The following is an 18,990-nucleotide window of genomic DNA, read 5'->3' on the forward strand; positions in this document are numbered from 1 at the left end:
TGTTTAAATTTCAGTCTGTGCTGACCGCTGGAGTAGTTACAGGGACTGGCAATAAACCAGCTCACAGCGTCCCACACTGATACTGTACATATTCTCCAAAAAAACACATGCACGCACACAAATTGCAATCCCAAAGTGTGAATCCTACCTTTGCCAGAGCATCCCAGCAAGCTTTTAACATCCAGCGAGCTTTATTTTTCTTTAAAATTTGACAGCAGAGTAGGAATTTGTATTGAAATGAATTTTAAGTAGAATATTTAGACCCTAATTTCACTAAACGATGCTGGCAGCAGCTAAGAGCTGCCACCAATAGGCATCTCGAACTTCATATTGTTGCTACACTTCAACATTGCTTGGTCAAAATGCCTGCTGGGATGTGAGCAGCCAGCGCTCTGCCTGTGCCAAGCCTTTCACAAGCTTCCAGGGCACATTTATATCTCACTGGCCATGGGTCTGTTGGCAACGAGGCCTGGCTGGCTGGGATGAGCAGGAAACACCTTGAACTTGGGAATGATAAGGGTGACCTGTCCCCATTTACTTGGGCTGACCCATAATTGTGATGATTTATTTCTCCTGTCAAAGCCAAAGGGAATGCCCCGAGCCTCCCCTCTGCATGTAGTCTCCCTGTTTTTCCCCCTTTTTTTCTTCTCTGGCACACATTCTCGCTGTTTTCGCCTCTTGGATTTGGCCGTCGCTCTCTGTTCGCTTCACTCTGACAAACGTGGGAGTTTGCATGTGCGTTTTCATATGTGACGTGCATTTCTCTGTGTGTGCATGCTTGTAAATGCTCCAGTATGCATGTGTGCGGCTCCCTGGCCTCAACAACCTATCAACACGGCTGTGCGCTCAACTGTCAGATGTTCCGTGCCCGCGGCGATGGCACCACGCCCCCCAAAGGACTCGCACAGACCGCCTGAAGAAGATCAGTCTTGCACCAGGGCCGAGCCCATTGTCTCAAAGTGACAGGTCTCGTGGATGGTGCCTTGAGGGACGCCGCCAGGAGCCCGGCTAGGCCCGACTCCTGTAGCTCCACAATGAACCTGTCTGTCACACGTCACCTCCCTCCGGCTGTCCTGCCACGAACCACAGCCAAGAACAGCCCTCCCCCAAATGACACTTCCTGTCTGCTGCTGAGACCACTAATAGATGGCAGTGCTGCAGGAGCCTTTTAAGTGGGAAAAAATATACCCTCTAGTGACTGTGTTGGACATCCTTGCCCATATAGGCAGCATCAGCTGATAATAACTGATTGCATATCCACATTTATATCATTAACAGGTCGTGTGTCATTTTTTTCCTTAATATAAAGAACTAACTGCGTACTGGTCAAGCCCCCAGGAGCGGTGCCGGGCTCTGAAGCCTGTTTTACACAGAGGATAGAAGTGGAATTACAATGACCAGGTCTGTCACCTGATGCCATGGGGACCAAAAATACTTTTTCCCATAGACTAACATTGTAAAATCAGTCAATACATTTTTTTCAGCATCACTGACAAAAATGTGAAATGAGAGTTAGTAGTTTCTCTATCAGGATTTGATCTATTTCGTCTCACAATATTTCGAAAGTCTAGAAGAGCTGCATGATTAAGTAATTTCATCCTTATTTGAGTTAGTGGAGCACTACATCAGAAATTAGCTGTTCGGCCAGCAGAACTTAGTCATTTAACTCCCTCCAAAACCACATCATAGTCATCTTTACATTCCTGTCTGTGCAGAAATTAAACTAATGTCACAATTATTAACCATCAGGTGGATTTCGGACAGAGCCAGGCTAACCATTTGCCTTCTTTTTATGCCAAAATAGGCTAATCCTGCTTAGAGCGCCATACATAAGGCACAAACATAAGCGTAGTATAGATCTTTGCAGACCTTATCATCTCAAGAAAACAGTAAGGTTTTTTCCCAAATTGTCTGATCATTTCTCTTAAGACTTTTTTTGAAATATTTTAGAATATCTTGTTATCCACAAATCTCATGAAAAGGCTACCAGAAAGGCCAAAATATCACTTATCCAGTTAACAAGTTATGTCTCTGTAGCCACAGTCTGATATAGCCTCCATGCCATAAAACTCTGTAAACATCCAAAAACGGATAAAACATGTATTTTTTCCCTGACAGCCAAAACCTGCAAGGCATTTTCAATACAATAAAAATGCTTTGCTTGCATGTTGCACGTGTTATCATGGCTGGTGAAGCAAAGGGAAGAGGACTCAAATCTCGATAATCAAGGCAGACGGGGCAGTTCAATGACCTGTTGACCAAGTAAAGATATGAACTTACCGCCATGCGCAGCAGGCCCAGACAGAAGTGCCTGAGAGTCCACAGGTAACCAGAAAAGGGTGCAGGTGGCAGACAGGTGCAGGTACAGGTTTCAGGATACAGGTTTCATGTTGTAGGGTCTGGGTAAGGATTACAGGTTACAGGTCAAAAAGTACAGAGACAAAAAAAAAAAACAAAGGCTTGAAGCTACATACCAACGTTGTAACTTTAACAATCCGGCAACACTGCAGGGTTGACGAGGTGAAAGTGGAAACAGGTTGGTGGGTAAAATCAGGTAACTGGGACAGGAGAAAAAGTCAGTGGACATCTGGTAGACAGGTAGAGAATAGCAATAAATTGGTTCAATGGAAATGTGACAGTTGCATTATGAACATTTTTGTACCTATCCTGTTCCAAAAAGTCAAGAATGAACTGTTGTAAACAACACTGGACTCACAATACGCCTCTTTTATGTGTTTTAACTTTTGGATGACAGAGGACTACTACGGCACAGAGATTATTCAGCAGGATTAATTCTTTGGCAAACGAGGAGTGCAGCCTGCTGTTGGAGGAAAATGTCCTTATCAGACTTTTTATGTGTTGAATAAATCTGAATGGAAATCACTTTAATCGCAAGAAATCTGCCCACCAAATCTGCTCTTGTCCAGTTGTTACACAAGGTTGTAGATGGACATGTTATAAAGGTCTAATTCAACCAAGCATCTGATCCAAGATGCCCATTTGATAACTCCAGTGTTGTAGCTGCAGTCAGACAAAATGTGAGGTTTTTGGCACATGGTACTGTAACACCTTAACATTTACGAGTGAACAAAACAATGCCTTGTTTTCCATCACTCTTTTCTCATTATTTTACAAAATGAATACCAGAGATTTCAAAATCCCAGAGGCTATGAAACCCTAAATTACCATGTATGATTTCACCAGAAGCAAGAGAAGGGCCGTTTCAGTCATGTGGTTTTGACTGAGGGGTTATTGCAGCCTCAATGCTGTTGTTTTATCTCAAACTTAGTCAAGTTTAATTTAATCTTTGTCAAGGAAATATCTTGGGACAGGCGTTTGTAATCGAGATATTTTACACAATGTTCAGCCTGACGCTTTTGTTTTCAACAGAGTGAAGATGGCTGAGTGTTTTTACAGGATATTTGTTAGGTTGCATGTACTGTAACAACATAACAGCTGTTGTATGATTTTAAAATACAGTGATAATATGCTGAGCATGCATCCATTTCCATAAAGAAAGCCACACTTTGAGTTTAGCCCACCACAGCCACTCCATTGCACTGTATTGCTAGAGAAATAGCATCTCTGTTATAGAAATTAGGTTTTTAGTGCCTTGCTTAAGAGCGACAGTAAGATTTATTTGAAAAATGATTCAAATATTGTGGTACTGGGTGGTTAGAGTTGCAGTGGTCTGCAATAGCTGGGATTGTGCCACCGAATGGGGGATTTTTTTTTAAGCAAGACATCCTTGCATTTCCAACTGTGATTGTGCCTCCAAACAAGGTTGTTTTTAGCAAGACATTGCTGTATTGGCTGAGGCAAATGTGCAACAAAACGCAGGTGTTCCATTACAAGACATCTCTGCATTTCCAGTAGGGATTGTGCTTCCAAATACTGTTGCTTTGAGTGAAACATTGCTGTATTTCCAGTGGGGATTGTGCCACAAAGTGTTTGTCGGTGAGCCATAGCCACATTTCCACTGGTGATCGTGGCACCAAAACTGGATATTTTCAGCCACAACATCTTTCCTACGAATCACCAAATAGTTTTAGTGACTAAACATAACCACACATTAATCCGAGCATTGTTGAAAATGCTCGGATTAATGTACTGGTAAGTTTTCATTTGATCTGCAGTTTGTTTTGTATGTTCAACCTCCATCCATGGTGACATTTCAATATAAAATTGCTCCATTTTTATGATGTTAAAAACTAATATTTTATTCTGCAACGATGCAGCCAAAGGTCAATAGCAAGACTACACTTATGGTGAACATTATAGAGAGTCTTTGCAGCACAGTCAGTTACATCCTTTGATGGTGGCAGTTCAGTCCAGAGGAAGACTTTTTTTCTTCTTTTCGGGGTGAACTCACTTGTCCCGGCCTTCAAAGCTCTTGGCAGATTAACACAGCAACAGTGCTGTGTGATTTGGCCTGCCATGTAATTTATGTACCTTCTCCGGCTCACGGTTTCCACTCTGCACCTGTTCACAGCCGACAATAAGCACTGTTTCCATGCCAGGGCTGCTTTGCAGAAATGGTGACAGTGGAGGTGGCTGCACAGGTCAGAGATTTTTTTAAAAAACTGCACACCATTCTCTTATTTTATTCTCCTTTTGACTTGTACAAGAAAGGGAGAACTTTAGGGGGTTGGAGGCTTTGGGGGGCACTTCCAGGGCAACCAATAAATCAGTGTAGGCGAGATAGATTCATCGATAGGAGAGCAACATAAAAGGCCTCCATTGGAGTAATCTAGACAAGGTGTGCAGGTTCGTTCCTCTGCTGCTCGCAACTCCCTCAAGATGGATACCGAGCGAGCTTGCAAGGTTCCACTTAGCAGCACCTTCCGCAGAGACCTGGAATCGGAAGACACTCCAAATGTTTCGCATTAAGGTTTCACCATTGCTGGAGCTGTGGAGTTGGGAACCAGGGGTGAGTGGGAGACAGGCGGGGGGGTGTGGGTTTATTGCAAGAGATATGGTCAGAATGACGGTGGATGCTGCGATGGGTAAGTGTTCATAAAGATGTCACAAGAAAACTTCAGGAGACACAAAGTCTCAATTTCAGCCATGGTGCTGCCAGCCAGATGTGGAGGCACAACTGGATCATAACCTGCCTGTCCTTCATGCCAAATCTGAAGCTAACAGGCAGAACCTCGGCGTTCTTTTGATGTGGGTGCCAAAAGGTGTCCAGACCCTTAACAACCTACAATTTATTGCATCACCATCCAGCTAGGAGTGAGAGGTCGAAGTTTGTCCGGTGAAACGTCTCTTCATCCTCTCTTTTTTCTCACTGCCTCCCTTTGCTCACTTTTATTCCTCCCACTCCCCCCCCCCCCGCACCTGTTTAACACCTTGACTTCATTAATGACTTTTGTCAGTCTGCTGTTAAGTGTTTCATGTTACTGTTGCCTTCGTAGAGGTGCAGCGGACTAAGCAAACAAGGGCTGAGTGAGATCTCGGGTCCCACTGGACGTCTTTCTCTCTCCCAAAATACTTTTCTCCACATGAACAGTGTCAGAATCAGATATTCATATAAAAGCAAGAGCCAGACTGATACCAAAAAGCAGGAATCAACAATATGATATGGTATTTAGCATGATACAGTGAGACTACAGCTGTGGTGGAGTGAGTTTTCAGTGGTGCAATAAATTGTGCATGAGGGAAAAATAATCCCAAGATCTGATGCTCGAGCACTGATGGGTGTGGGGGAGTGGAGTGTCACTGCAGAGCATTAGTGTAAAAGAGTAAAAGTAAATGAAAAGGCAAAAGTCATCCGGGGTTCAGTACAAAATAAAAAAAAGAAGCAAATTTGTACTTCCACCCTGTCAAATACCGCCGCTTTGTCAGTGGACGTCTGCATTCAGACATTCTGAAGCCGTTAAAAACCTTGTTTTTGCAGTGGTTTCAACATAAAATCCAGATGCCAAAAGTCATCCCTCACACCTGTATGACACGCCACCCGAATGGAACCTGTCACGTCCACACAGTGAGCCACTGGACGGCGTCAGGTTGAAACAATGCCAATAACAACATGATATAATTAGCATGAGCGTCCCTATAGGGAGGGCTAGAGGGGCGGTGGATAGATCAAACAAACCTGGACTTTCATGTGGGAGTCTGGTGTTCGCTTCCTGTCTGAATGTGCTGTTTTTTTTCCCTCAACCTTAATATGTACCTTTATTGCCTAAACCTAACTATCCAAACATTTTTTTGCCTGACATTCGTTGCCATGTGATTTCGTCCACATCCACTACAAATTAGCAACATGTGACAGCTTGGAATAAAAAAGCTTGCCTAGCTTAAATGTGCTCAGTTCGGCCCTGAATGTTTGTGATTTTTTTCTAGTTCAGGGCATAATGAGATTTATGGAGCAGGAGAGAGGGTAAAGTAATTAGTGCTTTAATTTTAATAACAGGACTAAGAGCTGATATTTAACCTTTAAATGGCTAAAGAGTGTGAACACTTGTTAACATACATTATAACCGGGACATACATCATTTTATGGTAGACAAAAAGGGTATTTCTGTACCATTTAAAAGACTGAAGAGAAGGCTTATCCCAGTTGGAGATGTGAGAACATATGGGATTATTAGCTTACACAGATCTGTTATCACACCATTTTATATTTTGAAATGTTCCCTGCACTCCACGCCTCAAGTAGAAAAAAAAAAAAAATCCCTTTCTGTTGATGTAAAGTGAAAGTACTGTTTGACCTGGGAGTGACTCAGGCCAAGACCAGATGGCCTGGTAAATTAATAAAAAAAGCAAAGCCATGTGAAACAAAGCATATGGACTGGAAACAGCAAATTCCAAGGGGATTCCCCCGCCTTTCACTGAGACAAGTGCGCTGCCACAACCTTTAACTGAAACAAAATGTGAGCAAATTTGTACCCGTAAACGTGAAATTACTTTCGCTCATTTGAATCCCCCTGTCTCTTCAACGCTGCCAAACAAGTCTTTGAGGCTTTGCACAGTCGTGTGCAAAAAAGAAACAGAGTTATGTATACGAAGAGGGAGGCGGAAGAGAGGAGGGAGGGGTGAAAAAAATCAAAGAAAATATCTGGCAAGAAGATTTACAACTCTGGCGAAACGTTTCAACTGCTGCTCGAGCAGAAGCAGCAGCAGTAAGTGTTTTAAACCAGAGGTCTGACAGCGCAGGAAAGGTGGCAGGGCGGTGAGGGGGAGGCAGAGGAGGGGGGGACGCCTCAAAATGGCTTTATGACTCTTGTTATCAGGTCTAAATAAATCAATAAAAATCCCACTTAAGGGAGGCTAACATATTTCATTCTTCAGCTGTTATTGATAACTCCAGGCCATTTGGGCCGCCTGGAGTTTTATATTTTAAAAGTCATGATGCTTCAATTTGTATAGATATGCAGCTTGATGTGCTGCAGGTGTGGGGGTTTGATGTTTGAGGAGCATAAAGCTGTGGGGTGAACCGCATGGAAAACTCCACAGCTCCCTGTGGTAACAGCAGATCATTTGTACTGTTATTCATCAGGCAGCACTATTTAATATGTTAACTGCATTAAGCAACAGTGTTAAATATGTTTTCGGTATATTGAGACATCATGCTGAAATAGAAAAGGCAGGAGCAGGAAAAAAAAGGCCATTCCAGGGGTGCTTTATTTTGCACAGCGATTCACCTGTTGTGTTCCAGACTGACTGCGCTCAACTCAACAAGCACTCCGCGAACACATTTTTGGCTTGACGATAAAACATTTTTGCTGTTGCTACACATGCGTTGAAAGGTATTCACAGCCTAAACAAACTGATCTGTCAGGTTTGTCCACTTGTACAGGCCTGATGATGTGTCAGTTTCTTTCTCATCTTTTTAATGAGCAGAAATGTTTTGTCAGGCTGAACTTTTTGGAACAGATGGAATGTTTTCACTGATTTAGCCGTCCAAAAAAAGAAAGTGTGTCAAATGAACATCAAAATAAACTGAGACAGCAACATAATTGCATGGAAAAATGTTTGTATTTTTTTGTGGTGGATATACTGAAACACTTCATTTCAACAAAGCTGTGTGGCTAGATTTAGGCACAAAAAAAACACTCAAAAGATCATATTTTGGCTTATACACAGTTTTGGAGGCACAATCCCCACTGGAAATGCAGTGTTATCACATTAAAAAATGACTTCTTCTTAAGCCACTATCCCAGCTGGAAAAGTAATGTCTAAAAAGACTAAAAAGTCGCAGGAAACACAGCCATGACTCACTAAATCACAGCTAATTTAGTTGTTTGTTGGTCTCAAACAGTGGTCTGCAGCCTGGAAAATGTTTCTCCTTGGTGACGTCCACCATCCCTTCCACCTCCTGATGAATAAGTCCTCTCATACAGGTTATTTTACAAACACTGATATGCAACATGCAAATGTAATGTAGTCATGGTCTGCAGAAATGTGCAAAGTCAACATTCTTTTGGAGACAGACAAGGATACAGAACCAACTACATTTTTGTTTTTGCAGAGCCATATATGATAATGTGTACTTACGTGTGTGGTATTAAAACTGTGTGCACATAAATGTAGATGTATGCCATGTATATTTGTAACTTTGTATATGTTTATGTTTGTGCCGGTTATCCAAAATTACAAAATCCAATTACATTTTTGTCCAATTTTGATGTTTGTCTATTGTCTATTTACATTTGCTGAAAGTCACAGAGCAAGACACAAGCCTTCCTATTTTCTTTGTTAATCACTTGCAAAACTCAATCTTTGTGTTTGTTAAAATTACGCAAAGGCGTCAAAAATAAAAAAGTCAAAAATGCAATTACTTTGCTTTGAATATAGTTACAACATCAGTTTGAAATAAAGAGATTATATATACAGTCTTTACTGAGTAGGTTTAACTTGTCTTACAATGTTATTTATGAAAACAAAAGTGTGATTGCACAATTTGATAATCAGGAACAAATGAGCAGCAGGATGTGTCTTTGATGTCTGCATGTGCACTTGAGCACTGAATATATGTCAAGTGAAGGGGAAGTCCCGTCTTACTATACTGTAAATTACAGCATGTAGTTGTGTTAGGACATACTGTGGAGATACTAGAAACAAGATGACTGGAATATGGGAGTTGGGGGAGGGCGCCATGCTTCCCGCTCATGCCTGGCACGGCGGGGGGCTCCTGGATGGCACTGTCGCCCATATGGCCAATCACTCAAGCAGGGCCGAGGTGCTTTCAAAGGGACCCCGCAGCAACTTGAAGCGGGACTGTCTCCACAGGGGTCAGCGGCCGTCTGGGCAGGAGAGGCCAATCTCCTGCTGGCCTCTTAGAGACAGACGTATCAACTCTTGAGTTGTAACCTCTACACCCCTGCTCCCACACACACACACACACACACACACACACACACACACACACACACACACACACACACACACACACACACACACACACACACACACACACACACACAGCACCATCAAGTCTTTCCATGTATAGCACACAGGGCAGCAGTGGTCTGCTAATGGGCCAGAGACCATGACCTTGAGAGCTGGGCAAACAAACGAGGAGGGAGCTTGACATGAGATGAAGCTAACTAACCAGCCTCTTATTTACGACTTTGTTTTTACTTTTTGACTTTTTAAGACATTAAGCTGTAATCCCAGTAAATACTGCATCAAACTGTAGACCTAGCTACTGTGACTGTAAGAAGGAAGATATATAGTCCATATTAAAACATGTTTTGGATAGTAATTTCTTGACGTATGCTTACGTACAAATAGGTGGTAATTTACCTCATTTTTCTGCAAATATCAACCCATGGCTAGCAGGTGCAGCATACTAGCTAACAAGTTAACAAGTTAACAGTAAGGCTACTTAAAAATAAGTATATAGCTGACTTAAACAATAAAATATGGCTGCTGTTCTTTTTTGAGTTAGTAGTAAAACTTCATATATCTACATACACTATTCTACAATTTGTTTACAAGTTCACAATGCCGATGTATAGAACTGCATTATATCTGGGTGGTGTTAAAGGTCCAGTGTGTTGTTTTTAGCTCCATCTAGTGGTGAGGTTGCAGAATGCGACCAATTGAAACTTCTCCCGTGTGCCAAGCATGTTGCAGAACGACGGCAGCTGATGTGAAAACGCAGAACGTGAGAATACGAATGCGATTATCTAGAGCCGGTTTTTGGCTGCTGTGGAACCAACATAATAGACTTCGTAGAAGAGGACCCACTTCGTATGTAGATACAAACTGCTCATTTTAAGGGCACAAAAATGCAACAATTCTTAGTTTCAGATGATTATACACTCATGTTAACATAGTTCTGAACATATTTTACAATTTCTAATGATATATTTCCCCTTAATCCCACACACTGGACCTTTAACAAACATTACAATTGCTTTCTAATTTTCTGAAGAAAAACCATTAAAAACGCCTCATAATCAACAGGAATCAGCAAAATCTTTGCCACAGTGTTATGAAGTTAGGATCCACTGCAGTGCTGTTGCTCTGAATTTCATCTCACTTCAAATACTTCTATTATGGTGCCTTAATTATTCAAAAAGCCAACATGTTTCGACCACAGTATTGTTGGTCTTGTATGATATGTCTTTTAAACAGGGCTTTTCAAATGTTTCCCTTGTCATTAATATTTTTCCATATATTTTTGAATAAGTGCCTTCTTGTCTATCACATTTTTTTTGCATTTTAAAGGAGCACTTGAGAAAGTTTTGATCTATAAAGGCCAACAAGTCTTTAACTCTAACTTTAAAAAGTTATTTCTTGTTCCTCTATGACAGCTATTTAACTCAATTCCTATGACAATGTCAAACTGTGTGTCAAATATAAAAATGATTACTAGAAACTAAAATAGATACATGGCTGCCTTTTCTTGGAGTGTTCAAGTACTAAACAATGCCAGGAAATGCTACAATAATGTTATTTAATGAGTAGTAAGAAAGTTAGAAATCACTCAAAAAGGACGTTACTAAATATTGTAACTTTCAACAGTATTGTTTTTTAAGGATTAATCAAGAGATTTTTCTTTTTTCATTAATTTCAACAAACAAAATGTATATTTTTAAATTAAATTTAAAAAAGTTCACATAAGCAATAAAAAATTAAGCCATTCAATCAAGTGAAAATAATTACTTAAAGTGCTGAAAATTAAATTTCATTTACATTACGTAAATTATGATGTTTTGAGGAAGACATTATTACATCTTCAGCCCAGTCTGTATTGATATCTGAGGTATTTCTTTGAGTTGGGAGGGTCGAGGGATGAACCCCGTCGAGAATGCAAGGGAGTGACTTTAGATTCAATTTCTCAGTCTCAAGACAGCGTTTATGAGTCTGTGACATTATCCACAGCGACAAAGTCTCACATCTGCACAGATTTTCAGCTGTTAGAGTCATTCACAGACGCTGCAGACGGGAACGGGTGTCGGCCTTGAGTTATCAGTGAACTGCAGACACAGAACTGAAAGACAACACAACGCTAAAAAATATTTGATGCCCATTTCTGAAATTAAATACTTACTCTGATAGCTTTCTTGCTTTGAAAATGTGAGAAATTAAAGAAATGCTTTTGCAGTTAAAACGTCAGGAAAAATTAATGAGCAGCATTTGTAAATCTCAAGCTTTTCCTGCTCATGAGATTTGATGGATTGATGGATCGGGGCTTAGCAGGCTTTTCCTCCCTCCTTCAGAATTCGGTTCTTCTGACAGAAATCTAACAGTTTCCCAAGGCAAAAAGCATAAACCCAGGGTTTTACAAGGATAACACGGTTCATGGCAAATATGTCCTTTACTCAGATGTCTGGCTCTATACCACACATGGAATAAAAACCTGGTCCCATTTGACTGAATGCCAAGCCTGCCTGGACTTACTTTTTCTTCCCCCCACAGTGAACATTTTAAGCATTACAGAATCCTTTCCGACTGCACACTTTTGCTGCTCCACAATTTTTAGAATTTATCTAAAATTTCTAATTTCACTGAAGTTTCAATAAACTAAAACAAATTAAGAAAAAGGTGGAAAAAAAGGGTCTTCAGCATGACAAGCAAACAACAGAAAGCTTTTCAGCTATCTGAAAATTCAATAACAGTTCCCATGAGATTTTTAAAGTTAGAGTTCATGTTGCCTTTTCAGATTTACAGCCATTATTGCTGCTGGATGCACACATCAGGGCTGCAACATCAGAGAATTTTTTTTCCCTTAGTTTTGAAGCTGAAGTAATTTGTACTTGGCGACGCGTTTGCTATTTTCTTACATAAACCCAGTTTTGGCTCTGACTGCAGTTGTTGATTTGTATTTAATACAAAACCTCTGTGGCTGAACACAAGTACAAAACAGTGCAGATGGTTTGTTGTATCGTAGTCTTCATGAATCTGGATCTGAATCACTGTGAGCTCCAGGGTGCTTCTCTGCACCGCCGCTGACCCCGAGCTCTGGCTTTTTCTCTGGAGAGCGTTCAGTGAAAAGAGGATTTTCCCCACCGGGATCAATAAAGTCTCTCATTATCGTTATGTACTCTGGAAGATCTAACAAACAGGAGCAGCACAGCTAGAAGACGCAGAGTGTCTCCACTGCTATACATGTCTGCAGACTGCTGTTGTCAGCATTCCCCCTCTGCTCTCCTCTTTCAGCTGCCCGGTCGCTCAGCGCGCCCTCCTTTCGGGGGTGATCATGAATCATGGAAATTGATTATGCTGTCACATCTCAAATCCCTCTGCCCAGGGCTTGACCGCAGAGTGTGTGACTGCAGGTCGGTCAAGCCTGCTTAAGGGATGCACTGCTGGATGCCCTGGAGAAGGGCCAGTCAGCTGAAGTGCCCCTGCAGGGTCACGCAGCTTCCCACCGTAGCGAATGGAAGAGGATCACTAACGTCGGCGGGAAGGAATGAAGATATCCTGCTTAAAATACCAGAGTCCAGCCATCGCTGCCCGTCCTGCTCCTGACTGCTTCCTACCCCTCCAGCTCCTCGTCACCACTCTCTTTGTGTCATCCGTCTTTATCAGAACGCTATGCTAATGACTTCATCTGTGACTACAGATCATTCCTCATCGACTCTATTGAAATTCTTGGAGAAGTCTTGAGTAACATCATGAGGTGATGGAGGACATCTTGGGGTTTTGAATATCTTTGCCTCATCACATATAAGAGGCACACAAGAGTGATTCAGGGAAAGAAAATCAGGATGCTAATCCCCTCAAAATGATGCATACACTATAAATTGCTCTTCCCAGAACTCAAACTTGCAGAATCAGTGCTGCTTCAGAGTTAATTTAACACAGAGAATGATTTAAAGAAGTGTTTCACTGTTGGAAAGATGGCCTTTCATAAAACAAGGATGTCTGTGCAGTAAAAAGACAAAAATAATTAAAATTGGTGCTACATGACCAGAGAAAACAGAGAAAAAGGACGTTTTTGCTCCAGAGGCAGAAAATCTACCAGAATGCACTGCGCCCCACAAGACCAATAAACACTCCCCCTGGTGAGTGATGTCATGCAAACTCGTATATATTAAACAATAGTGGCAGGCTGGCTAGAAATGATCCCGTACTCCAGTTAATTGGTAAGCTAAAACATGTTTCTGAAAACATATAGATATAGAAAACGTAACAATCTTGATTTATATTTAACCGATGCAGTTTAGTTTAACCACATGATCTCAGTTTTTTCAGCCTCTACAGCCCTAAAATCTCTCACTAACATGTTCTCATCCCAAGTCATCACATATTGCCACTTTGTCAGTGGACCTCCGTGTCTACATATTACACTCTAGGTATCCTTTTACGTCTGCTTGATGTTCCAGGATGCTGCTACCGATGACAGGATGTCAACAAAAGCACATGGTGGAATTAGGCCATGATACCAAAGCATGTGGTCAATTTTAGGAAACAAAAGCACTTGGTAACCAACGCCACAACATCAACAGAAGCACATGCATAGGATAAGGCAACAAACACCAGAATCCTGCATGGAAGTCCAGGGTTTGTTGGACCCATCAACAGCCCCTCCCATTGCTATCCTTCGCTGAAAACACAGCAAAAGCGGCGATATTTGACAACTTCTGAATGAAAACGGGCTGGAGTTTGAGATTTGTTTCTTGAATTGATCTTCGTGTCATCAGTGGTGGGCAACATGAAAATGTGGAAGTACAGCCTGCAGTTTCAACAACAGCCCCAAGAGCCAGTGAAACTCTGCTGGAAGACGTGTTTTGCATCAGTCTGCATCATCTGGCGAAGTCTTGCCAGGGGGAGGAGGGATATCAAGGCACTGGGTAGATGGACGGAAGTTTACTGCAGTTCATCTACACATACTATCCACACTGTTTTTATACAAAGCTGGCTGAAATTTCAAAAAATATCCCCATAAATTTGCAGAATCAAAACTGCCCCAAAATGAATTCACCACAGAAAAAGATACACATGAAAAATGAAAACTGTCCACACAGAGGCAAAATATGATGCAAAAAAAGAAAGAACGTAATTCATAAACACTGCTACAGTTTTTCACAATCAGAGGTTTACATCATTAACTTGGACCAAACTTTGTTTCCTCTTGGGCCTATTTTTCTCTGCAAAACTATGCAGGACATTCAGTCATTTACAGACAACAGTAAAAGTGCTTTTCAAGAGTTTTTTTTTTTTAACTTAACTTTCAAGCGTTTGTAGTTTATCATATCAACATTATTTTTCAGCTGCTCCCCGTGCACCTTTGCCTCTAACCCAGAGTTTCCAACAGACTTCCCTTAATGATTTCTGCAGATTGTTGTTCTTTTTTATTGTGAAGATAAATCTGCTGTAACAAGCTGAAAACACCCATAAATCTGGGCCCGGGCTCAGGTTGCAACTAGACTTTAAGGGTCAATGTTGCTATGACGACGCATCAATCCTTCAAGGGGCCGAGGCGAGCACTATAAAAGAGGTGAGTGTCTGTGACAGTGTTACTGTTGTTATTGTGGGCTCACCATTAAAGCCTGTTTAAACGACACAGACTGAAGGGCCACTTAACCGCCCTCAGGCATGTCTGCACTTCGGGCCCTTTTCGGGTTCTTGTTGAATCAGCGAATATTCAACTCTGCTTGTTACTGTACTGAACTTTTACCACATAGACATTTATTTCAGCGTTATTTATGCGGCAAAGAATTTGCAGAGGATGTACGTAGTTTTGAAGGAATGCCTTGCTTCACTTTCATACTTTAACCCCTCAGAGCTGCAGCGTTCTTCCCAACTCTTCCCACTTAACAGGTTTAACACTTTACTCAAGGTGTTAAAGTCTGAACAGAAGTTGACAAGGAAAGGAAAGGCGTTGTTTACTTACACCTGCCAAGATTGTCCCAGCTGGAATTTCCAACTTTCAACAAGCCTCTGTTCTTAACTTTCATGATGCTTTCCAACCATTATTTTGGCTGCAAACTGGCAGTTACAGGGTAAATATAGTCCTTTTTGTTTTTTACCTGGACTGAAATTTTCCTATGTATTTGTGTCTAAGTGCCTTGTGGGAACAACAATTTTTGAAATCAGTCCAGTACTGAGCAAAAGCACAGCAGTGAAACAGGCTGCCACTAAAAATGTTAGTTTTTGCCACTGACAGGCTCAGATTGCTATCACAAGTTTTCGACAACATTAAAGAAATGATCCCTGGAGAGATGGACATTTTTGTTAAAGAGAATCCTTTTTGCTTGACCAGAAACAGCCCCAAAATTATGATCACCAAAGCCACCAAACTCTTATCAACTTTTATCAGCTAACTTTTAACTGTTTCAACAATCACCGACTTTGGTTTGGTTGAAATGAACCTTTAATTTACCCAGTTACAAAAAAATGCTGGCTCTATGACCCCTAAAATTATTCTTTATTTAAATGGAGTCTGGTGACTTTGGTGAAAGCGATTTCATGGATGTTTCTGGTTGAAAAAAAAGGTCTTTCTCTGTTAGGATCCTTTCCATAATGTTGCCACTCATAATAATAATACTAATAATAATGATAATGATAATAATCTGAGCCTGTCTATGGCAAAACAAGCACTTTTAGTGGACGCACATTAATGGCATGAACATGCCCAGAGTGGTTATACTGCAGTCTGTTTTGAGGCTGCGAGCTGCACTCCTCAATACTTACTTACATTAGTCCCTTGGACACAAAAACATGGTGAAATAGTGTCCTGATTGAAAAATATCTAAGTTACCCTTTAAGTCAGAACCTGGGTCAGAACCATAAAAAGAAATAATGGTTATGAATTTGTCTGCAGACCAAGAAAGAGCACCTGAACAAGCTACTCTGTGATCAGATTCAATTAAACTTCATGGAGTCCAGTCTTTGTGCAGTAAATATACAATGCACAATGGCAAAATTTACATTATTCTTGGGTTGTTAACAAGAAAAAAAAAAACCTAACAGATTAAAGGGCAGAGATTTTGAATCTACAAGAATGATGAAAGAGGGGCACTTGTTTTTTCCTTGTTTGCAATCTGCAATATAGTGATTGTGTCTCATGCTCACATTGCTTTGTTCTTCATTGTCGTAGCGTACTTTAAAATTGGCACTAACATTATTTTCTGGCAGTGGTGGCACAAAGCTGAACTTTGACGAGTAAAGCATTTTATTAATTTGAATAATAGTAAAAAGCTGTCTTGTCACTGAATGTAATCCAGCTTTTTATGTAATCACGGACATCTATGTTGTGTTTGTCCCGTGGTTTGAGTGATTTGCATTGGTTTTAAATTAAACTTAATTTGCTATTACAGACACATGACAGACCAAGCATGTATCAGCAGATCAAAGACGAACACTCTGTCATCATTTGGTCTGCTGCTCGTTGTTTTTTGGAGCCTCCAGCGGCAGCATCCATCCGATGGAGAGCACTCCCAACAAGGTGTCCCAGCAAAGAGCCAGACCTCGTGCTGAAAGACGCATCTCACGCTCAACCTTCACTTGGTCCCAACCAAAGCTCTCTCTTGTTCATTTATCTTTCCAGGGACAGTTCGTTCTCCTCCATATTAATGAATGCCAGTTGTTCCTGTGCTTCACAATCAGGAACTCCAGATTTGGCCTGAGATCAATCAGATCCAAAAGGCTTCGCAGGAGCCAGTTATGTTTGCTGGCTGATTGATCATTTTTCCCTCTCTTCCATATATTCTATAAAGTTATCCATTACACTGTTTTTACTTGATAAATGCATCCAGCAGGGTATAGCATTGGCTGTGTATAAAACCCTGAGAGTTGAAGTAAAACAAACAAAAAAAACAACCAATTTTGAAAATTTATAATAAGAATCCCTTTAATGCATACTTAATGGGATATTCACCAATAATTGTACCTGAGATTTATTTTAGGCCACATACTTGCTGAAGCTACTGGACCAAAAGTTTCTCCAACACCCTGTTATCTAATTAATAATAAATAAAATATAATAAAATAAAACAAAAGAAAAAATAAAATAAAATAAAATAAAATAAAATAAAATAAGCCCATGTCAAAATCATTGTGTTGTAAATTTCTGTAAACCATGAACACGTTTTGTCAACAACCCTGTGATGGATAGACGGTTAGACTTTGGCACAAAAAACGCTTGGTTACTGTTATGAAAACATTATGTTTTGGCTTATAAAGCCATATTTAATGGCACAAATGTTGCTGGAAAAGGTGGGAAACTCAAACTTACTGTAGGGACTGTGTATTTTCGGAAAAACAGAATTTCGGGGCAATTGCTGTTTGTTTTAAGGATAATGTGCTGTTGCAGAAATGGGCTTTTGGTCCAATGGGACATTTTTCTGACTAATGGGGCTTTCGAATTTTTGGCCATTGGTACAATGGCATGGCACCCAGTTTCTGCCCGTCCAGGTTTGGACACAACCACAGAGTTGTTTAAATTACACCAGGGTTAGTAGCGTATTCAGAGGTCTCCGTTTTAGGGGTTCCAAAATGCTGGAGTAGTATGGACGCCAGGCGTAAACATGGGAATATTTATGAATTTTAAAACAAAAATGTGTTTTTGTGGATGTAGACTTAGTCTCCTTCTTAGGGAAGATTAGGGTTTACATATCTAGTACACTGCTGTAGCTCTCTCCATAAACCCTGCAGAGGTACTTTACACTTTTTCTACTGTAGTTCAACTTTGCAATATAATCACAACAGTGGTACTTAAAGAGAAATCTGCTTTATCTACTTTGTAATTGACTTCCTCGTCTCATATTCAAAGCCGAGGTAACTCTTTTTCCATCTTTGCTTCCTCGCCATACTGCAGGTCTCATGTTCTTCTGCACTTTTTGATGCATTGCTCTCGCTGATTAGAGGCTATTGAGTTCAGGCTCAAGACGTTTTCTGTCCACTCCCTGCAAAAAGGTTCGATGAATTACACCACAACCAAAACCCTTCAATTTGGACGTCAACGTTTCAGATCCTAAGCAGCTGCCCACATCCAAATATGATTGCTTCTCAAATACTTTGACCCAATGAATGGGTTGCCAAGAAACAACAAATCGATGCCAGAGTTGCTGGAATCTGAGTAAACACATTGCTAAGATACGCTGCAAATCCCCCATCAACAGCTCCATGCTTGATGACAGCTAAGTGAAATGTGCATTTCCTTGCAGTAGGGGTAAAAGAGGAAAGAAATTCAAAATAGCTGTGGTTATGTGCTTTCTACAAGAGCATCTGTTCAGGATCTGTTTTCAGTTTTGCTCATTAGACCCTTCTTCACTCTTAAGATCAGGATAGTCTTCTCTTAGGAGCTCATCACTGCTGCATAATGCTGCAGGATGAGTCGACTCTTCAGACGGCCGCCATTGCCAAAGCTGGTTATCACTCCAATCAAGCTTTCATCAATTACTTAGCTCTTCCTTGCCATGCAGATCAAACAGTGCCGCAACTCTGTGGTCACTCCGGACCTTTCTGTTCGCAACAGCAATTGGAAACCAGTAAGGAAGAAAGAGAGATGTGGATATTGCAGATTAATAGAAACCATTCAAAAATGCAGTCATAAATTGTAATCATATGTGAAATGTCTTCGTAATC

The 18,990-nt window shown here is 40.9% G+C and overlaps 1 long non-coding RNA gene across 2 annotated transcripts in view; it reads right to left on the reverse strand.

Moving 5' to 3' along the window:
• LOC121948544 overlaps nucleotides 1–18,990 on the reverse strand; it is a 76,792-nt gene that overhangs the window by 8,353 nt on the left and 49,449 nt on the right. The window contains exons 1-2 of one of the 2 annotated variants that reach the window (XR_006106158.1): nucleotides 2,475–2,568; nucleotides 2,281–2,399 (exon numbers count right to left, since the gene is read on the reverse strand). This is a non-coding gene — a long non-coding RNA (uncharacterized LOC121948544). Of the gene's footprint in view, nucleotides 1–2,280; nucleotides 2,400–2,474; nucleotides 2,569–18,990 lie in introns of those variants that run through there. The other variant, XR_006106159.1, reaches the window with a different exon arrangement.

This window comes from Plectropomus leopardus, chromosome 9 (assembly GCF_008729295.1).
Source record: "Plectropomus leopardus isolate mb chromosome 9, YSFRI_Pleo_2.0, whole genome shotgun sequence".
NCBI lineage: Eukaryota > Metazoa > Chordata > Actinopteri > Perciformes > Serranidae > Plectropomus > Plectropomus leopardus.